This window comes from Zootoca vivipara, chromosome 4 (assembly GCF_963506605.1).
Source record: "Zootoca vivipara chromosome 4, rZooViv1.1, whole genome shotgun sequence".
NCBI classification, from domain to species: Eukaryota; Metazoa; Chordata; class Lepidosauria; order Squamata; family Lacertidae; genus Zootoca; species Zootoca vivipara.
The window spans coordinates 29,483,009-29,505,977 of NC_083279.1; the positions used below are offsets into that span (position 1 = coordinate 29,483,009).

The 22,969-nt window shown below is 43.6% G+C and overlaps 1 protein-coding gene across 8 annotated transcripts in view; it reads left to right on the top strand.

Annotated features, from left to right (window-relative positions):
- The first annotated feature begins 1,087 nt into the window (after positions 1-1,087).
- INPP4A (inositol polyphosphate-4-phosphatase type I A) overlaps positions 1,088-22,969 on the top strand; it is a 99,977-nt gene continuing 78,095 nt past the window's right edge. For 3 of the 8 annotated variants that reach the window (XM_035114600.2, XM_035114605.2, XM_035114604.2), the window contains exon 1: positions 1,088-1,285. The gene's annotated coding sequence lies outside the window, so the exon portion shown is untranslated. Of the gene's footprint in view, positions 1,286-1,590; positions 1,612-1,648; positions 1,861-15,261; positions 18,543-21,852; positions 21,965-22,969 lie in introns of those variants that run through there. The other 5 variants (XM_035114601.2, XM_035114606.2, XM_060273449.1 and 2 more) reach the window with 5 other exon arrangements.

Sequence of the window (22,969 nt, forward strand, 5' to 3'; positions counted from 1 at the left end):
TAAAAAATAAATAAAAATGCTGAGCAGAGGAATTCTAAATGGGATCAGGAACAACTTTCACTGACTTACATCTGCCATATGAAACCTTAAGATGTGGAAATGAATACGAGTTCCCCACTTACCACATGTTGGAAAGCAAGCCTGGTTTTTTTAAGGGTAGGTACGGGTGTGTGTATTTCATTTAATACAACGGTCTCTTATTTCCATTAGAGAAAGGTAAAGGTGCATGCTCAGTTAATGTGCTTTTGGGGGAAGTACATTTGTTTATTAACACACCCCATTTCACACATGCACACCCTAAAGTTTTCATTCTGCCTCTGCCCATATCTCTGAAGTGCATAGTGCTGACTTGAATAAAGTAACTCGTTATCTGTGAGGGGAGGTGCGTCTGAGAACTCTTGCATGGATGCCATCCAGACCTGGCAATTTGTCCAATTGTAATTCGTCTCTTAAGCCTAAACTATTACCTGCCATCTCCACTTATCTGCCTTGTTAGAACCGTGACAGATGTGAGTCACTTTACGCGTTCTATTCCCTCCCAGATGCACTGATCCAATTTTCTTTTCCTCCTCTCCCTATTATGCTGTTCAGAGGGAGAACAAGGTTGGCTGTACTGTAGCCACTACTAGGGACAATTGAGTAATCGGCGCATTTGACCACGGATGGTAATGCATTTTAACAAACGGCATTGCAGCTTCCTGCTTCATGACCTGAGTTCAGTACACATACATATGTAAAAATACATGTGTAAAAATATATTGGGCCTACTGGACCTGTCTGGATGCAGCATTTAAAAAACGAGGACTCCATGTATGACTCCAGTTACCGAGATGACTCGTGTCGTCATCGTGCTCGGTGAAGAATCAAAGGCGTGGTCTCTTGCAACCCGGCTCTCTGGGTGGTTCCTCAAAAGTCAAGCGTGCAAATAAGTGAGCATAGAGAGAGAGAGAGAGAGAGCTACTCTAGAGGTTGCACGGAGCGCGCGAGGCGCCGGATTCGGCCTGCGGACTGCGCCGGCCGCCTCTCTCCTGTAGGGGGCGGCGCAGCTGCTGAAGAGCCGCCGGAGGAGCCTGGCTGGTTTGTGGCGTCATAGCCGGCTGGGTGTACGCGCGTTTGGGTGGCGGGCTTGCTGCAGCGGCAGAGGCTGCCCTGGGGTGTGGGGAGCAGCAGCCGCAGCAGGAAGGAGGGGCTGCAGCGTCTCCCCGGACGGGGCGGGGGCTTGGAATCCCGTCCAGCATGTGGCGCGAGCCTTGGTGAAGAAGAGCAGCGGCTCACCTGGAGCGAGGTAAGCGGGTTTCCTTTGGCAAAGGGGCGCTTCTCTCCCCCAGCCCCGCTTGTGTGTGTGTGTGTGTGTGTGTGTGTGTGTGTGTGTGTGTGTGTGTGTCGAATCCCTGCGACAGACAAAACGCAGCCAAAACAAGACGGGTGGTGGCCGGGGCCGTGAGGAGGCAGGAAAGGTGGCCGAGTAGTAGCGCATCTTATCGGGTTGCCTCTCCTGTTTTGCAAGGAGCAACCTAGATGAGAAAGAGCGTGTGTGTGTGTGTGTGTGTGTGTGTGTGTGGGAGAGAGAGAGAGAGAGACCTCCAAAAGATACGTGCCCTACCTCTTTGGGTAAGGATGCTTGCCATTTTTTCTTGTTAAAAAAATGCTTTGTTTTGACGTTTTTTGAGGGCGGGGGGAAGCTGGACGTGCTGCGCTTTGAAGGCGGAGGCCGTCTTGGAGACATCTTTGAGGACTACTGCCGTGCGGGTCCCACTCGGAGGTTTCTGTTTTTTGTTCAATTTGTGGCGTTGTCTGGGGACTGGATTTGTGTCATGCAGGGGCTTGAGTTGGCAGGAAAAAGAAACAACCCTCGAGTTGGTAAGGATATGGCACATCTGTAGGTGTCTTGCTGGGGCATATGGGATTTGTTTTGAGTAAAAACAAGCGCACAGGCCGCCTTGACCAGACAGCAGGCTTTTCTTTTCCTCTGAGGTATCTTGTAAACCTAGACATCGTTTGAATAAAGTGTGAGCATCTGCTGTATTTAAAAACAAAACAAAAAACAAAACCCTAGATTATATATCCAGTACTTGTTCCTCAGTCCTGTAGATTCAGATAGCATGATGTTTATGGGGAACATTCATTTTGAAAAGGCCTTGAATACTTCACAAAGGCACATGAGCATCTTATGACAGCAGAATATATCTTATATAAAAAAGCTCCTTGAAGGTGCTTTTTTCCTTTCCTCAAATGCTGTAAATTATGCATGCTTGAAACTGCAGTAGCAACATTGTTCTTAAAGAGAACATTTATGTCTGGTGGGAAAATGCATGTAGATAACTTTCTAACTGATCAATTCTAACTGATCAATCGTAAATCTAGGCTTTTTTTAAAAAAATGAAGAAATCCTGGCAGTAGTTGAATTAACTGTCTCGATTGAGACTTTATTGTTCATAATTCTGTTCATGATGTATGTAAAGTACTCTTATTATTTTCACAATAGCTGTAGGCTGTGACCATCATGGCTAGCTGAGAATTTGATTCTCTCAACCTAATTCCAAGTATATTTACTTTGAAATAAATCCTGTCAAAACAGATTGTGTTTTCTGATGGCAGTCTTTGTCACCCAAGCCCAAACCTGACACCCTCATCCAACTCCCATGAGCCTCATGGGTCAGGGTTGATGGGAATTGTAGTCTAACAACATCTGGGGGACCACAGGTTCCCCATACCTATTGTGGAGCTACTCAGTGCAATATCTTAGAATGCATTATCTCATGCAATTCATGTGTACTTCCCCCATATGTGCACCAGAAAGCTTGGGATTCATGGCTGTTTGAGGATCTGCATTATAAAAACAGAGAGCAATAGAACTCTTTCTTCTTGGGAATGCATAAAAGTATCTGGTCTCTCTTGTTTTGCTGCTAAAGGGCCCCCTTAAGTGTTCCACAAAACTGACGCAATGCTTTCAGTTTCCTCCATCCATTTGAGAATTAGAAAATTTCAAATGTGGGATGCAAAGAAACTTCCCCCAACCCCACCCTAGTGTGTACATCTTATGTTTGAATGTTTAGAGCACGCATGTCCAACTCCCAAGAGACTGTGATCTACTCCCACTATAAAAAACTGGTAGTGAGCTACCCATTGGATTGACCAAAGTTGTTGAGCTTTTTTGGGGGGAGGGAGAACCAAAGTTGTTGATCGACCAGGGGCACCCATGGTTGACCAGTAAATTGTGATCGACCTGTTCAACAGCCCTGGTTTAGAGCATTTATCATAGGGAATAATTGAAAATAATAGTTTTCAGGTATTCTAGTTTTCAGGTTTTTTTTTTAAAAAACTTTTTCATGTAAACTCTGGCATGTCTGCAATACAACAACTACTGCATTTTTCAGAGGATTCTGGAAAGTTTTCTAGGGTAACTCTCAGTTTTCACACAGGCCCCTACTGCTGCTCATATGTGAAATGAGTCTGTGCCGTAGAGCAAAATAAACGCTCTGCTGAGACAACGTATTGCAATGGAAGATCAGCAGCGATGAGCAAGCTGTCTTTCACAGAAGCTTGCCTGTCATACATTTTCAATTATGGAACCCCTGGTGAGCTTTTGAGGAACCTGGCATTTGTACCTGACATCCTTGGGCAGTGGTCAAGACCTTCCCTTCGGCCCAGCACTCATGAGCAGCACCAGGTGGCTGAATCTAGCTATGCTTTTAATTTCTTATAGTGCCACCAAGCTTGCTGTTCTAGGCATTGGGCAAAATTGCAAGGATAAAAAAGACTTAGCTGGCAAGTGGTGCTTGGAACGCTACCATCACATTCAGGGCCCATTGACAGAGAAAAGATGCTTTGCCCAGGGCTGTCCCCAAACCTGCAGCCGGGTTTCTTAAACCTTAGGTTGCCCTGGAATGTATTTTGCAAGCCGCTTGCAGAGATATGAGCTTGGTAATGCTTCATCATGCTATGATTCAATATTTCCATAATAAACAGATACCCATCAATAGTGCCTCGTTTTCTAATGTCCGAGAACAAGCTGTTGTAGATTGCTCTATGTGAAAGCCCATATATGTGAATTTGCCATCACAGTTCTCCCGAGTAGTGCCAGAGAGGCTGACTTCTGTTTGCAGTATTGCCTAATCTCTTTAATCAGTGTTGACTGTAAAATGATGGCAGAGATCCTAGTTTAGCAGTGAAGTTTCAATGAATCACTAGCGCCCATAGCTTGCAACTGGTTGGTAACAGAGAGGGACAGAGAAGAGTATATAATCTCTTGCAGGCAAGGAGGGGAATCTGTTAAATGGCTTCCTGATTATATTTGTGTGTGTGTGTGATAATTCTGGTTGAGAAATGGGACGGATGTGTTTTCTAAATGCTTCTGACTGCAAGGCCATTAAATTTTAATTACTTTGGTGATGGCCTCTGTGGGTGGATGGCTGAAAGCAAGACGGCACATATGTAGGATATGACTGCCATCATGTTTTTCTGCAGTTTGGAGACAGTGCCAATATTTTTTCTCCCCCTCACTGGTATCACATCCATTAGCTAAGCCTCACTGGTTTTCCAGTAATCCGTGCGGCCATTTGTAGACACTTTATAAACAGCGGCCTGCAATTTTTGACTGGCATTGAAAGCTGAGCAAAAAAAAAAGTGATTTCCATGTTCATCCCCACCACCACCTCCACCTGCCTTTCCAGCAGAGAGTTAAATGACTTGGACTTGGCAAGGCATGCTGGGTGCCCTACCTTTGCACACCAAAGGCACTCTGCAGCCCCCACCAAGGAAGAAGGAGAGAATGAAGCTCTACCTAGGGAACAAATGGAGGGAGCATAGACCTACACCAGGAAAGGGCTGCTGGTGGTTGAATCAATCTTAGCTGATGGTTGAAGTGGGAACCGAAGGCTGCCATGGGTGGAGTGGCGGAACGGGACCTGTTCTGAATCACAGCAGGCAGGTGCAGAGCTCAGGAGGCCCCAGAGGGCGGCCCCCACCATTTCCTCCCTGGGGTGGGAGGAGGAAACCAGCAGCGCCTGCTATTCGCCTATAAGCCACTGTAGAGGCGGCACTGGGGGGCCTGCTGAGGAGGTGGCAGGTCTAGATCTGCTTCCCCTGTGGATCCTGCTGCCCAAGGCAGTCACCTCACCTTGCCCCATGGGTGGGCCGGCCCCACTTGCAAGTTTGGCCGTTCCAAGGTAAGAGTGGCCTGGGCAACCTGCCTCCAAGTGACCAAGCGACTCCAAGCCCTGATCATAACTTTGGAGCTTGGCAAGGGATGGGGGTCATTGGTGCACAAGTGTTTGGGATGAACCTGCCCCAGCAACTGTAAAGTTGGGTGTAAGGGTTCTTTGCTTGTCGCGCTCACCTGAGGGTGGTGATATAGTTGTTATGGCAAGAGCGAAATGTTGACTTCTGTTTAGCATGATGATGGAAAAAGGTAGGCCTTGTAGCTTACTGAGTACAGTGTTCATCACCATTTGCATGTCAGCAGGCCCCCTGGTACTTCTGTTTCCTTGTCTGGCATAGGGATGGTTACTATCAGTCCAGTGTTATCCATATTCTGATGCAGAGGAATAGAAGGCAAGCTATTATTTATTTGAGGCACATAAGTAGCAACCTTCCAATGACTTATTATACTGTCGTGCTGACACTTTGTGTTGCAAATTTACTGTCACTGAGAGTTTTTTTCCTGTTCAACCAAGCCATCAGCTTCAGCACTAGTGATATTCTGTGCAGAAATGAACCCATCCCTTATATGCCTTTTGTTTTCAAAGTGCGAGTTCAAGTGCTTGTGATAACTGCTGCGATTTCAAATACTGTAGTCTTGTCTGTTTTTGGATAAACTGAAACTAAAATACGACCATTTTTAAATGGAAAGTGTGACATGAAGCGTGCTTTGAAAGAAAGTCATCCTTTGGTACTTTACTCAATCACTTTGGGATATATGTTGTCCCTCTACTAGAACAGATGAGAAAGAAGGAAGATACAGCCATGATATTTCAGGTAGCTACTGTTTTGTGGATGCAGACTTTCTCTTGCCTTTCCTGATTTTCCTGGGTTCATTCTGTTTCCAAGTTTAACACCAGAAAGTAAAACTCTGACACAGAATAGCGAAGCAAAATAGGGAAAGTGCCAGGAGAAGAGCATCTAGATAATTCTTGTAAAAAATAAAATAAGGTCTAAACCTACATAATTGTCATAGTTACATTTTTAAATTCTCTGTCATGCCTGGGTTTGTTTTGATTTTTTAACAAAAGAAGCAGTTGCCTTGCTAGTTCTGCATTCTGATTTTTAACAGGCCACTGTTGCCTTTGCCTTTGGGAAGCTCAAAGCATAGTTGTGATGTGTGTTTTTTTTTTTGCTTGGTATTTGAGCATCAGAATCTGGTACTTAAAGGCAAAAGTCCTCTTGGCCAACCTTCCCTGACCTGATACCCTCCAGAGGCTGCTCGACTACAGACTGTGTCTGATAAGAGTTGGAATTCAACGTATCTCTAGGGCTGCTGTATCCTGCCGTTGGTTTATATTAATAACACAAGTACAACCACAACCATGATGCTGCAATTCAAGGCTTAAAAACAAAAGAGAGTCATCAGACCATATCTAGCTTCTGTTAAATCTCCTGAGCTGTTGTAGCCCGAACATTTGACGGGCACCCTGCTGGGGAAGGCTGCACTTGGCTATCTATATTGTATTGTTCTTGTGCTTGTGAAGCCCCTGATAGCAATTAGCTGAGCTCGTGGGATGGTATGGTATGTTCCTGAACTTTCCAGTTGCTCAGTAAGCAAAGCTGTCGGAATGTTTGCAGTCCATCTTCATGAGGAAAGGGAAAGTTGTCTGACTGGAATTAAAGCTTCAAATGGATCCTCGGGACAAGAGGAACTTTATGTGGTAGCATGAGGATGCAGAACAGTTTCCAGGAGATAGGAAAAGGAAGGGGTAGAAAGCCTGGAGATACGGCGGTTGAAAGAATTATCTTCTACAATACATACTGATGTAAAATCAGTGGCTAATTCTTTGGCTGCAAGGTTCTAATCAGGATCAATGGCTGCTGATAAACCTGTGCTCCATGAATTTGTTAAATTCTTTTTGAAGTAATCTAAGCTAGTCCCTAGGGACCCAGGTGGCGCTGTGGGTTAAACCACTGAGCCTAGGGCTTGCTGATCAGAAGGTCGACTGTTCGAATCCCTGTGACGGGGTGAGCTCCTGTTGCTCGGTCCCAGCTCCTTTCCATGTGCTGCTCTGGTTCGCCAGAAGCAGCTTTGTCATGCTGGCCACATGACCTGGAAGCTATACGCCGGCTCCCTCGGCCAATAATGCGAGATGAGCGCACAACCCCAGAGTCGGTCACGACTGGACCTAATGGTCAGGGGTCCCTTTACCTTTAAGCTAGTCCCTATCATTACATCTTATGGTAGTGAATACAAAAAAAAATCGACTGGAGAAGTACTTCCATTAATTGCTGACGATCAGTTTCATTGAATGCCTTGGAATCAACACGGCTTCTGCAAAGGGAAATCCTGTTTCACAAAGCTTTCAAGTGATGTGTGTCAACACTTCCAAAAAGCTTTTGAAAAAGGCCTTCTCTGGTGAATAAATTTAGCAGCCATGGAATAAGAATTTATGTAATCTAATGGATTAAAAAATGAAACAACAGAAAAAGTAAATTGTCAGTTCTCCCAAGAGAGAGAAGTGGGACCTGTAAGGACCTGCCTTAACAGTGCTATTTTTGTAATACATAAATAATATAGAATACAAGAGTTGCCGAAAGAAAAATGGACATTATTTATGTATGCTACAACAGCGGCAAGAATTTTAATAGCAGAAAACTGGAAGACCAGAGAAGTACCATCAAAAGAACAATGGCAAGAAAAGTTGATGAACTATGTAGAGTTAGCAAAGTTAACGGACAAACTGCGCGAAAAGGACAATAGTGATTTTGAAAAAGAATGGGAACCCTTTACAATATATTTGCAGAAACAACATGGACTCGTTGGCAGGATTTAAATAAACATTTACAATTTTATTTATAGAGAACAAGGAGTATAACAATAGGATAACATAGTATCATATACAAACAGCAGAATGTATCATTTGATGTAATAAACCAGAAATGGAAGCTGAGGGAAGTCAACAGGGAGGGGGGAAATTGGAAAATGAATGTTTTGTAATGATATTGGATATTTGTTACGAGAAAAGAACAATTTTTTTAAAAAAAGGGTTGAGCAGTTAAATAAGGGTTGAACAGTAAGATTTCACAATGCTTAAAATTAACCAAATGGACTGCAAGGAGCTCCGAAGTAATACGTCCAAAATGGTGTAATTGGGAGGCATTTAACATCATTGCAGCTTGTGTCTGGGAGCTGTTAAGTAAATATAAAATGACAAGATCCCCTACCATCCCATATAAGCTTTTGGAGTTAAAACTGATAGCGAATTATCAGATATTGGATCTTGGGGTTGTGGTGGACAGCTCACTGAAAACTTTGATGCCATGTGAGGAGGTGTATGGAAAAGGTAAATTCTGTGCTTGGGATGTTTGGTATGCAAATACCTGAAGGAGCGCATCTCCATAGAAGTCTGCCCACGTCTTGAAATCTTTATAGGAAGTTTTCTTCATGCTACACAGGTAGGTAAAGCTCATTCTTTGATGACATGAGGTAGAGCCTTCTTTGTGGTAGCACCTCACTCTGTTGTTTTCAGTTGCCTTTTATTTATTTTGGATGGTGCATTCTTTGGTTTATTGCTTGTTGCATGATGTGGCTGGTTTATTTTATTTTTCTGTACTGTGCCCTTGTATCGGTTTAGAATGAAGGATGAGTCATTAATATTTTAAATTAATAAGTATTAGAAAAGAAAATGACCAGGATCACAATGCCTTTTTGTAAATTTGTGGTGTGGCAACATATGTACGGTTTTGGTTTCTACACCTCAAAAAATAAAATAAAAAATTGCCGTAAGTGAAACAAAAAACAAACTCAACTAAAAATGATAAATGGGAGCATATTTCTTTCCCATGTAGTGGGCGTGTTACAGAATTCAGGTATTTTGGAAAATATTTGTCCAAGCATTGTTGTCCTATACTAATTTTAATGTGTCCATGGATCCTCTTGTTTGTTAACTTAGTTGTAACTTAGCCTTAGCCCCCAACAAGAAACACAAGGTAATATTAAATGTGCTTAGTGGTTGCTAGACTGCCTTATATGCTCATCACTGGAAACACAAGGAGATAACTACAAAACAGGTATGACTGGGGTAATTGTGGGAGACTCTTGTTAGTCAAACTGATGGCATTTGGAAAATCTTCAAATGCATTTGAATGTGATATTCTGCTTATTGTAAATGTTCTTTATATTACATAATGCTTTTATAGGTAGCTTTAGCTTTTGTGTGTTTTGATTTTGCTATCCAATGACATGTAAAAACAACAATGAATTAATTAAAAGAGAGCAAGGAGTTAGTACAGTGGACCCTGGTGGCGCTGTGGGTTAAACCACTGAGCCTAGGGCTTGCTGATCAGAAGGTCAGCGGTTCGAATCCCTGTGGTGGGGTGAGCTCCCGTTGCTCGGTCCCAGCTCCTGCCAACCTAGCAGTTCGAAAGCACATCAAAATGCAAGTAGATAAATAGGAACCGCTACAGCGGGAAGGTAAACGGCGTTTCCGTGTGCTGCTCTGGTTCGCCAGAAGGGGCTTTGTCATGCTGGCCACATGACCTGGAAACTATACGCCGGCTCCCTCGGCCAATAATGCGAGATGAGCGCGCAACCCCAGAGTCGGTCACGACTGGACCTAATGGTCAGGGGTCCCTTTACCTTTATCTTTAAGGAGTTAGTACAGCCTCCCTACATGGAAAGGTCACAGCATTTTGAACTCCCCCCACCCGAGCAAAAAAATAAAAAAATAAATCATTAAGGGAGAACATGAAATAAGGTCATATCAACTGAGTGGTGGGAATAAGGAGAATCTACCCACTCATCAGACTAGGGTGATCCCACTGAATTTGATTGACAGGAGAGGCAAAAGGAAAGTATTTATCCACAACATAGAATCAATCTATAGAATTGGCTGCCAGAAGTTGTGGTGATAGGCACTGGCCTCTGTGATTTTAAATGGGGGATTAGACACATTCATGGAAAAGAATAGATCTTAGCCACAGGGTGGGGTGGGGTGGGGGAGCAAAATGTTGCATGGATTGCTTGTTGCCTTTATTTATTTTATCCAGAGCATTTACTCCCTGTTCTTCAACCACAAAGGCTTTCAGAGCCACTTACAAACTAATGCAACAACACGGTCCCCGCCTCAGGCTTGTGATCTTAAAAAGATATAGCATGAAAGGAAAAGGGGATGGAGAAGAAAGATGAAAGCAAGCGTACTTAGGCACCAAATTCTAGATATTGCTAAGTTCTTCTTACAGTGTTCAACTTGGATAGGTGTGCAGCTTGAGGTCTTTCTGCAAGCTTGCTTACCGCAGCTGGAATTGTTCTTTACCATCCTGGCAACTTTCAGTTTGCAGGACAGAATACCAGTTCAATAAATGGGATGCTGGACAAGATGAGCTGTTGTTCTTTTGCAGCAGGACTCTTCTTGTGTTCTTAAGCCTGTGCAGAAGTGGAAGTAGGGAGAGAAATAGGCGTAGCTGTTAAATAAACCAAAGCAAGGATCTGGGGGTGGAGGTTATGATAGGATGCCCCTCACTTATATCTTTAATGTTAACTTCAAAACAGATTTCTTAGTTGGCCGTTCAATGGTATGAGCCCCACACTTGATAAATGCACCCACTTAGCTGTCAAATTTATACATCTTTGTGACTCTTCTCCCTCCCCCCCCCACACACCTTCCCCTTCTAGGAAAATGAAGTAATATAAATACTTGAAGAATGTGACCAATTACTGACTCATCTAGTGAAATGGGACTAAAAACAAAACTTGTCTTAATCATTCACTTCTTGGAACCGTTCACTTCCATGCAATCAAAAGTGATGGCTTTTCCTGGGGAAAAAATCCACTCTTTGCTTTTTAAAGAGTGCTTACTGCCAGAGGCTTTTTGTATGTGAGTGACAGTGTACCTGATGATTCTCAGTTCACATGGACACTGTCAGTCTCCTGTGCGATCCCTACTCATCTAAATAGACTAAAAGGATCCATAGAAGAAGCACAGCAACTGCCATCAAAGCAGTTGCTGTAATGTCACACCTGCACACTGGTTCACTTTGTATCTCCTGGATGAGGTGCTTTTCTTTCACTGCTTACATAGGACCGGCTCTACCATTTGGCAATGTGTGGCAGCTGCCTCAGGCGACAGGTGCTTGGGGCAGGAGCAGGGAAAGGGGCTGATGTGCTTGAGGACAGAGCTGTGAGTTTCCCTTGTCCTGTCTTGCATGCCTGCACTGTGGTGCTGAAGTCTAAACCACTGAGCCTCTTCTGCTTGCCGATCAGAAGGTCTGCGGTTTGAATCCGCTTGACAGTGGTGAGCTCCCGTTGCTCTGTCCCAGCTTCTGCCGACCTAGCAGTTTGAAAGCACACCAGTGCAAGTAGATAAATAGGTACCGCTGGGGCAAGAAGGTAAACGGCGTTCCTGTGCACTTTGGCACTCGTCCCAGTATCCTGTTGCACCAGAAGCAGTTTAGTCCTGCTGGCCACATGACCCGGAAAGCTGTCTGTGGACAAACGCCGGCTCCCTCAGCCTGAAAGCGAGGTGAGCGCTGCACCCCATAGTCAACTTTGACTGGACTTAACCGTCCAGGGGTCCTTTACTCTTTACTTTTTACCTTTACACTAGCCTGCTGTCACTGGGTCTGTCAGGTTGTGTTTTGTATTAATATGGGGACCTTTGAACCAAAAATCAGCATATAACTCAACCTTAGCTTATTGTTGTTGCTGTGACAAGGGGTTCTTGGAGTGGAAGATTATTCATACTTACCTGAACATATGACTGGAAGGTTAATTTCGCAGTGTGTGCGTATACTTCACAGCCCCCACCCACCCACCCACCCATTTGCTTAGTTTCCCTCTTAGACTGTCTTGTAGATTATTCTTTTCTTTTCTTTTAACCAGCCAAAGCTATTTGTAGCTTGTGGAAAATGTAAGCTGTTCTCATTAGTCTCCATGCACCTACTTCTGATGTGGTAAGTTGGAACTTGTTTTCGTCTGGATGCGGGTTATAAATAGAACAAAAAGCTCATTTTCAGAATCTTTACTGACATTAGGGCAGCCGAGAACTGCAAAATGCTTTGTAGATTGGCTGGCAGATTTCAGATCAAGAAATTTAGGAAGCATTTGGGATTGCAGGCCTTTTTTGGATTGAAGCTTTCTGACGGCAGGTTGTTTTCCTTTTTTCAACGATCTGCTTTAAAGCCCCCGCTTTGCATGTCATAACTACTACAGGTTTCCAAGATACAGAATAACGATAAATTTTAAAATGTGGGCTGCAGTGTAAATAAGTGATGGAAAAAATCTGTGCTGTTACAGCTTTATTATATAATGAAATTGACCTAGGTCAGCAGCTGCCTCCACCGGAGCTCTGCGTCTTGACTTCCCCCGTTGTTGCCAATTGCATATGTCTCTATTTGCTAGACGAAGCCCCCAGCCCCAACCTTCTGCTTCCCCAAAAACAGCTGCATTGGTTGCCAGAATCCTGTAAGTGACCCTCTGCCATTAGAATGTTTCTGAGAATTCTCTTGCTATAGGAACTCGGCTGAAGCTAAAGTGGGGCTCATATGCCAGGTTTAATGCAGGAGATTGATTGATTCATGCATGCAGTGGAGGTGGGGGAAATACACCGTATGTCATGGTTCAGGACAGTTTGCAATTTTAGGACAATAAAACCAAATTAACAAGAAAACAGAAGCCAAGGTGGATGCAGAGCATAAAAGAAGGGCTTCACCTACTTATTAAGCCCGTCAAGTCAGAATCATCATCATCATCATGTGTAGGTGTTGGAAGGCCAAGGGAGAGGGATCCTAATGGGCTTCCTTAAGTGCAAGGAGCGCCACAATTTTAGCATTGCCACAGAGAAGGCCCTCTGTGCCCCAGGTAGCTGTACTATTGCAGCATGGAAAATAAGTTCTGCAGCACATCTTTGGGAATAGGTAGGAACAGGTGGGTTACTATAGGAACACACACACACACAGAGAATCCCTTAGGTATAATAGACCCAAGCCATTTAAGACATTAAAAGTTGATCACCAGGATTTTGGAAATGAATCAGCAGCCACTGCTGCTTTTGTAGAATGGGTGTGCTATGCTCCCATAAAGGAGCACCTACTGCAGGCATCCCCAAACTGCGGCCCTCCAGATGTTTTAGCCTACAACTCCCATGATCCCTAGCTAAGAGGACCAGTGGTCAGGGATGATGGGAATTGTAGTCCAAAACATCTGGAGGGCCGAAGTTTGGGGATGCCTGGCCTACTGCTACCAGTCTCCTTGCTGCGTTATGGACCAACTCACATTCCTACAGACTCTTCAAAGTGAGTCCTATGTAGAGTGAATTGCGGTAACACAGTGTGGGTGTGACTGAGGCAAGTAGGACACCATGGACAGGCCAGAGGCCCCACCTTCAGGTGTGTGTGTGTGTGTTTTGCAACCAAGCCACAAGGAAACACCTGTTTGTCCAATGTTCTGCAAATGTGGTGTCATCCTGTTTATGTTTTGGACCCTGGCTAAGCTTGGCAAGGCAAGGTAAAATTGCCTATCGTTTTTGTGTTGCAAATATTCAGGAAATGTGAATTCTAGAGTGATGGCATTTGCATTGGTTCCATATGTTTTCAGTATATGTTGCTTTAGTCTACAATGAATAAAAATAGAAAACCATTGAGGTTGGTATTATGAATAATTATCAGATTGGTTCTTTTCATTTTAGCACATCTCTCCCCCCCTCTTTTTTCAGTCTCCTCTATTTCTGTGTATAATATTACACTGTTAATGGATAGTTGCTGTTAACACAGAGAGCAGAATGTGTAACTTGTTCTCTCTCTCACTGCAAGATTGTATTTCTCTGGCATAATAATAAATATGCATTTGCTGACTTTAGCATATTACAGTTCCTTGTTTTATCCTTTTCGGTTTGCCAGATCCGTCATTTGGTTTGTTACAGAATTGATTTCAGGTAGCAAATCGTCATTTTAATTTCTACACAGTTAATTTTCTGGAATATTGAATTTCTTGCCTCTACTTGTAGCAATTATTCTGTATTGTGCATTTTATGAATATATTTTCAGGTAGATAATTCTATTTACAGATGTTCAAGGGCAAGTGCTTTTTTAAAAAGCATCTGCAAGTGGACAAGAGTTGGTTGGGTATGGTTGTTTGAAGCTATACAGCAGTATAAAAACACTGGTTGTGAAATTACGAATATGTTTTTCTCCCAGGTTCCATACAAGGATATAGTTTATGGCTCTGAGCTACCTTTGTTAGCCCCTTAACAACAGATTGTGGTCCTTGATGGATATAGGCATCGTCATTCAAAGATGTACACAGTGGTCCCACTGGATGCTGGTAAACATCTGGATGTATGTATTAACTACAAGCAGATGTGTGTGATCATGCAAGCAGAAATCTCTTGCTGGATCAGGGAGTTAATGTTTGAAAGTCTGACAATTTTGTATTGCCATCAGTTCCCCCATCAAAGCTTCCCTTCAGTTTTTAACATCTGTTCCAATCTTGAGATAAATTGGTCACATGCGGGTGGCGCTGTGGGTTAAACCACTGAGCCTAGGGCTTGCCAATCAGAAGGTTGGTGGTTCGAATCCCCATGACGGGGTGAGCTCCCGTTGCTTGGTCCCAGCTCCTGCCAACCTAGTAGTTCAAAAGCACGCCAAACTGCAAGTAGATAAATAGGTACCGCTCCGGCGGGACTGTGCGCTGCTCTGGTTTGCCAGAAGCGGTTTAGTCATGCTGGCCACATGACCCGGAAGCTGTATGCCGGCTCCCTCGGCCAATAAAGTGAGATGAGCGCCACAACCCCAGAGTCGTCCGCGACTGAACCTGATGGTCAGGGGTCCCTTTACCTTTACCTTTATGCCATATGTTTAAAACACACTTGTACCACTTTAAACAATGGTGCTTCCCTCAAAGATTCTGGGAACTGTAATATGTTAAGGGTGCTGACCTTACAGAGAGCTACAGTTCCCGGCACCCTTCACAACCTACAGTTCCCATGGCTGTTTGAAAATGGTATAAGAGTGCTTTAAATGTATGGTGTGGACATGACCAGAGCTAGATTATATGAAAGCTGAACAAAAATGACTATTAAGAGCCTATGTGTCAAAGGTCAACTTGGATTGCAGGGAGGAGGGTCAATGTCTTTTCCCTGCAACCATTCCCATTTTCAAGTGTCTGGAACAGACTTTGCTCCCAATCTAGTGAGACTATGAGAGTGAAACTTCAGTTTCTCCTGTATAAATGAATGACTGCCATTCACTCCATTGGGAAACAAGAGGTGATGTCTGACACTGGAGGATCCAGAAAGCAAACAGACTTTTTAAAAAATAATTATTTTTTGCTTGTCCTTGCCCCCCAATCTCGTCAGACCTCAGGCCTCTACCTCCAGGCCATTTTCCGATGAGGAATCCTCTGGCTGAGATATGACAAGGAACATCACTAACATTGTTTGCCTGTTGACATCTAAAAACTATATTGGGCAATAATTCAGAACCAAGCATTGGTTGGTGTTCAGGTGGCTGCCTGGAGTTGGCTTTCTGCCTTGCTTCCACTTGGTAGGGCAGGTTAAGAGAAGCCAAGAATAAACTATAAAAACTTTCCAGTGGTTACTTTTCCCAAAATAACTGAGGCGGAATAGGTTAGTGACCATGTGGGCGTCAAGGAAAAAAGATAAACAAGTCAAAGAATACGTCATTGACTTGTTGTGTCGCTAGCTAGTATTGCCATCTCTTTTTAATATAAATTACATTTGCCAATGTCTTTTCTGCCATAATGCAAAGTAAAGTTAAAATTGCTGCTAATATTGCATTAAAACTGACCTGAAGTAAAAATTAAGTTTCCAACCAGCCAGGGGCATTGATGAAGTAGCCTGACCCTTGATGTTTAGCATCAGATCCTGAATCTCCTATAGATTCCACCTTTTTAAAAACGCGAAGGCTCTTCTGCCTTCTGTTTTACTCGGCTTTTGGAGCAGTTGCTTGCACTGCTAAGTGGAGTGCTGGTCACTCCCCAACCACCTGTATCTCCACAGTTAGGACCAGCAGGACATAGCTGAGTTCTCCAGCGCATGGTTGGAGAAGCAGCAACTCTAATTTTGTGCTTTGCCAACTCCTTGTAGCAGCCATGTTGTGTTGTGTTATGCCATGCCCCAGTGGCACACATGTTGTGACTTGCATCCCTTCACTCTCTTGGGTGGAATCTAGACACATATAAAAATATATTGAATTTACCATAGTTCCCCATCGCCATCTAGTGTCACATTTTATGATGCACTGTACAACACACTTAAAACATTTTATTTGCAGGTGTATAGCTAAGTCCTGAGACTTCAGAATGTGCCCACTGGTCAAAAACAGCTGGCAACTCCTTCTATACACATGTTTGTTTGGAAGCAAGTGTTCGGAGGGTTACAAACGTAGGCTTTTATCTTTCAGTTACCCATAACTTGTCAGATAGTGCAAATAAATTGCCGTACTTTTCCATGTATAAGACTAGGGTTGTTGTTTTTTACTCTAATGTTAAAAAACAGGGGTTGTCTTATGCATGGATAGTGCATGGGGGGACTTTCTTAAATCTGAGTTTCCCCAAATATTGTCTTATACACGAGGGCGAGTGTTATACATAGAAAAATACGGTACTTCTGGTGGAGTATCCTATCTTCATTTAGTAGGAAATAACTGTGTATCCCTTGCTACATGTAACTAATGGAAAATGTTGCATTGCCAAGAAGGGATAATGTACCATACTTCCCAGTTTGAAAACAACACAGCTCTTCTGCTGCTTGGGTTTCAGTGGCCAGTAGAATACTTCTTGGCAAAACTACCCCTTTCATTCATACTTAAGTCTTTAGCGAGGGAGATTGTGCTGCTGGATATGGAGAAGATTCTGCACAAGCGGCGTCCTAATGCTGTCCACACATTAATTGTTCAAGGTGTTGTCTTGCTTGACACTTAAAAAACAAAACAAAGCCAACCATGGGGATTTTCATGATGGCCTAGTTTTGCTTTTGGGCAAACTCCCTTAATCTGTCTACTTCTGAGCATTAGAGAGAGGGTGTGTCGTGCAGCCTTTGAATTAAGAAATATATCTTTTTAAAGAGTCAATTTATGAGATGGGGGGAAGCTTGTTTGTCATAACACTTTCGCCGTGTGTGTGTGTGAGAGAGAGAGCAAGAGAGAGGGAGATTCTTGGATTGGAACGGCTCACTGTGAGAGCACTCGGTCTTTAATGAAGAAATGAAATAATAATGGCTTATATCCGGAGAACTCTGTTTTACGTGCGCAACTGGAATTCCCCTCCCCCCACCGTTTCCACTACAGCTCCTCTTTCCTTCCCTCCAAAGACACTCCTGAGAGGGTACCCTTCAGGACAGTGTGGGATGCTCCATGGCTGAAGTGATGGGCTAGGCTGGGAGAGGAAGAGACCTCTCCCCTGGGTACAGCGCCTTCTGCTCATGCAAGGGACACGGGATCCAAGACAATATCTCTCCTGTTTTATACAGTGCTTCAAAAAAAGTAAGAGCTTAGAACATAGGAAGCTGCCTTAATACTGGGTCCCACCATCAGTTTATCATCAGACTCAGTATTATCTACTCTGACTCCAAAGTTCCAGGTAGGGGACATTCCCAGCCCTACATAGAGATGCTGGGAGTGGAAAGTAGAAACCCTCTCCATGCAAAGCAGATGCTCCGTAGGCTCACCGTTGAAAGAATAACTGAAGAAGAGGAGTATATTTCAAAGGGGTAGAGGATAAAGGGACAGTCATGGAGGAAAAGGTTGGGGGGGGGAGAGCAAGGTCTTCTGTTGCTATTTAAATCTATAAAGACAGGTGAGGATGCCCATATGCTGGGAGGCAGGCCAGGCCATAGGAATGGAGTGGAAAGTGTGAAAGGATGGAGCCAGAAGAGAGAGAAAATCTTCCTAAAGGCAACCTTTAATCAATTGCAGTCAATTTGCATTTTGCCCATAGAACGCCCTTCCTGTGAGTGAGGAGTAATGCTTCAGTATCTTTGCTGTGTGCATCAGTCCAAATGCACGCACCATTTCCAGGCTATGCAGCGCTGGCAATGCAAAATATATTACATTAATATGTGAAACTCCTTTCGAAAGTGGAACCATTTTTTCTTGCTGTTCCCTACTCCCACCCACATGCAATTGGAGTTCTGTTTCTTACCCTATTCTGTGTATCATTGTGAGTCTGCCTTTTCTAATTTCCTTCCTCTTTATAACTGTTACTCATTATCTTTTCCTCTAAATCTCCACCTTTTCTGTCCCCTGGTGACGATTACTTGTCAGCTTTTATTCCCGTAAATATATAAATAAAGATAGTTATATCTTTATTTGACACCGGTGATAGGATATCATTCACTGGTGCACCTGAGGGGCAGCAGGGTAGCTTAGGAGGCAAGCGCAAGGTAAGTTGTGTGGACCACACAGCAATATCCTTTCATCGACGATAATGGCTGGTCCTCAAGAGGAACGGCCACAGGACTGACATGACCCGCTGTTATCTACTGCCTGAGACAGTTGCCTCATTTTGCCCAATGGTTGCATTGTCCTTGGTGGTCTGTAGGGATTGTGAGGTAGTGTGGAAATGATGTTTTGTAATACAAAAGTAAGGGTGTGGTATTTAGGTCATTGCTTCTAGAAAGGTTGCTCCAGAATGCCATAGAACCATGTGGTCATATCTACAAAGTTCAGGTGCACCTTTATAAGCAGATGCTCTGTTGGTTTTAAACTAGGTTAGTGAGCAAGTAGTTCTGAATTTCCTTTTGGTTTCAAGAATGCATTGGTTTCCTTTTTAATCTTAACCACTATTGCTTCTTGATGTAATTCCCCCCCCCCCCCCAGTGTGCCTCCTCCTTGGGGCACCTTCCTTCGAACTTCCTGAAAATCGAACTGGTTTCTAAAATCTGCCTTCTAAAATAATGTTTGTGTGGTTGGTAGTCTAAAGGTGGTATTCAGATACACGTCTCCTATATTTTCCCCTTTGTGGTTTCCAAACGAAATTATGTATAGTCTGTTATGGGTGGAAACTAGCAGGTTAGTTTCCTGCTGGGCCGGGAACAAAAATAGTGTTCTTGAGTCCGTGGCTGGGGGGGGGGGGGAAACTAATATTGAAAAGCTTGACCTTTCTGAATTACCCATTGCACATGGGTTGTGACGTGTATGTGTTGAGGAGTTTTATATTGCAAGGGCTGCTGTAGGCATAAAGAGCACTTCTGCATGCTAAGTGCACAGTCACTCAGTGTGTCTTTCTTTCCATGGGATCCCTGTCAGTGACAGCTGGAGCACCAGCGTCAAGAAAGAATGAAAAGAGCAGGTTTTGTCTCCCAAGTGCAGAGCTTTACTCTTCTCTGTCTTGGAGTGAATGACAGCCCTTCATTCACAGTGGCTGGCTAAGGAGTATCATTGAAACAGTTCCCTTTTTTCAGAGTGATCTTGCTGTTGAGAAATGGGTGGATGCCTCCTGAGTATGGCAACGGAGAAGAGAATATGTATAGATCACATGGAGCAAAACTTTCTGCCCCATACAAAAGGCTTGCTACAATATTATTATTATTTTGACAACTGTCCCATATCTTACCACATGCTTTATCTTACCATCCATCAGGGTGCTGGCTCTGCCTGTCATTGGCTCTGGCTCCAGTGACTGCTGGTCTCCCTGCTTTCTGCCCCACTGGTTCTGATGGGTACCAGCCTCCACTGTGATTTTCTTTCGAAATTGTGTAAGGAGATGGGTGGGTGGTATCACTCAGGGATAGGTGTCCGGGGCTCAGCTTGGTTAGGCACCTGCCAGGGTCTGATGTCAAGAGCTCCCTTGATCTACTCCTGCTCCTCTGCAGTGACACCTGCTTGCTTACCTGCCCTTTTACAGCAGTAGCCCCCCTCTGTTTTCTGGCCAGTTCTCCTTCTGGTAGGTGGGCAAATGGTAGCAGCAGTGAGGAGCAGCTTTAGTTGGCAACCGTGGCAATGAGGAGAGAGAGTTCCCCCGGGGGACTAGACTTTACACTGTGTGTGTCTTGTCCAAGATTCTTTCCCCCATAAAGCACTACAAGCATCCTGGAGCCAGTAGTGGTTCTGCTTTAGACTGCAGGTGGTGTGTGTGTGTGTGTGTGTGTGTGTGTGTGTTTGTTTGTTTTACTCCTTTACTCTTCCCATATGAAGTTCCTGCAAGTAGAAACTTATAAAACCTGGGAGTGGTATTCTGCCCATAGCCTAATAATTCATCTGTGGTGCTACGTGCTACTTGCAGGAAGTCTTTTGGTTTTTACATGGAAAGCATTCAAAAGATGTGATTCCCCGCCTGCAAATTGAAATGGGTGCAATCCATTCTACCACTGGAGCACTTTCCAATCTCATTCTGTGGTGTGTCTAGATCCGGCCTAATGCACCCATCTAATGATAATGGCAAGAAACCTGGGAGACGTTTGATGACATACTGATAGTGGATTGCTGTGGAAGCAGTCCTGCTCTAAGCGACGGTGCTTTTATTAAGGTTGGGTAACCTAGTAATTGCCTAGCCAATGTAACCTAGTTTTAAAGCTATTCCTACACAATTTGTTACAAGGCTTTTGAAGACACAAGTGAAATGGACGGCCATCTAGAAATGATAAATGCTATACAAATATGTGGTTTGTGTGTTTCCTGAATGTTGTATGGAATCCTGATCAGCCTTTAGAACCAGAGAAGGAAGAGTAAAGGACAGCTTAAAATCAGGGGATTAATTCATCTTCATTTTGAAGAAAGTGTTAAGATTTTAGGGAAGGAGAAGAGGAGGTGGTTTTTAAAAAAATATCCTGGAATATAGTGAACTAAGGGAGGTATAACATACCGGTACCTTTTGTTAAAGTGGTGCATTTTTTCCTTTCGAAACACTAGAATTTAGGGCATTTGGTGAAACTGTCTGGCCAAGGGTTTGGGGCCATCAACAAAAATAAAACAACCGTGAAATGAATTGTTAACTTACAGAATTAATTACAACATGGTGCGCTAGTGCAGTGATGCTTGCTTAGGTGGCTTACATAAGATTTAATGAAGTCATGAAGAACAGACCTGCCCATCAGCTGCTAGCTATGAAAGCTAGAGAAGACAACCTCCATGTTTAATGTCAACAGCATGTCCTGGATATTCTTGGAAACAGGAGCTATGGTGGTTTGTTTTGTCAAAACTTTCTATCCCTCTTTGCCACACTAAGCCACTTGTCTCTATCCTGCCCTGATTATGAGTTTCCCAAGGACATCTGAACTAGATGGAATTTGGGCATGGTCTCCTAAATGTAGTCACACAGCTTTTTAAAAACTGGTTTTAAATACTTCAGCCGAGGGTTTTTTCCAGCATGACAATTCCTGCATTGATTTTGTGTTGGAAACTTGTTCTATGGTTTAATCTCAATGCTGCACGTTTAAGCCTGGTGGTAGCTCCTCTGTGTCAAAAATCTGCATCCTTATGCATAGTTGCATTTACTGAAGGCCGAATGAAATCATAGGATTTAAACCCAGGGAACCAATTCATATGGTATCTGATAATGCCATTGCGTGGAACTGGGTTTCGCTTGCCAGCTTTTCTTCTTTTGACCTGGCCTAGTTTGTGTGGCGGTGTGGTTTTCGTGTGTGCGTGTGTGTATAATCTCCCAAATGATCTGAAGTCAATTTTGACTGTCAAACTTTTTTAATATTCTTAATCGGTTTTTTTGTTTTGTTTTTTTGCCTGACATCATTTTAGGCAAGATGTAAAGCACTCCTGGGTTCTTCAGAACGGGGACATGCACATAGTCCTGTTGAAGTAATTGGGACTGACATCCAGATAGATGTTTCTATGGCTGGAATTCTCAGCTGTAAGTAGCTGTGTGTGTGTGTGTGTGTGTGTGTGTGTGTGTGTGTGTGTGTGTGTAGGGAAATTCTGACCCAATCAAAATTATGATAAGTCATAACTTCCTGATTGTCTGCAAAAGAAAAGCTAAAGAAAAACTCTTTTATTTGCAAACACGCTTGTATTATTTTCACCAGTTATGCCTTGGTAATTTGACAGTTTACACTGGTTATTTAATTTCTGTAAAACTTCATATACATATATCAGTTCATTTTCCTTATGACACACCCTCACTCTCAGCTTCCAGGTTTCTTGCCAGGCAGGGTCCAAACAAACTCTCAGCTCACTCACAAAAGTCTCACAACAAGAAGAGATCCTGGAAACAGCAGACATTGTGCTTAGTCTCTCACTCTAGACTTGCTTTTTATGGGCAGGCCCAAGGTGGATGGTACTTCCTCAGGCTGCCCACAACAATGTCCCATTTGGCTGCTCTCTCCACACCCAGTTCCCAGTACAGCAGGCTTGTTGAGTTTCCCAGGAGGTCCAGAGGATGGGAAGAGGGGGGCCCTCCACTCACAGCTCTTTCTTCACTCCCTGTCCTCTCCTCCACCTCCACCTGCTTTCCATATCGCATGATATTTTTAAATTTTTGTACTGCACTGATTTCCTAGGTCACCTGGGATTGTCCCAAATGTCTACTGATAATCAATCTGGTTTTTAAACTGTGCATTTCCCCATGCGACTCCATTCCCTTTCTCAGAGGCTCCTGTGCCTTTTCTGATCGTAGCAGGGGGATTGCATGGTGAAGAAAGATTGTGCAGGATTAATAGCAAGGTAAAGACTGGGGAGAAATAAATAATAAGGATCAGAGGACTTCTAAACATGTACAGATTGCCTGTCCTTGAAGGCAAACAAAACACCTGGGTACTGCTTATGGAATTGCTATAATAGATTAGGTAATTGCTTTCTGAGAAAACATGGTGTACAATTTTTCCCCCACAGTTGGGGCATAGGTGGTTGAGGTGAGGAA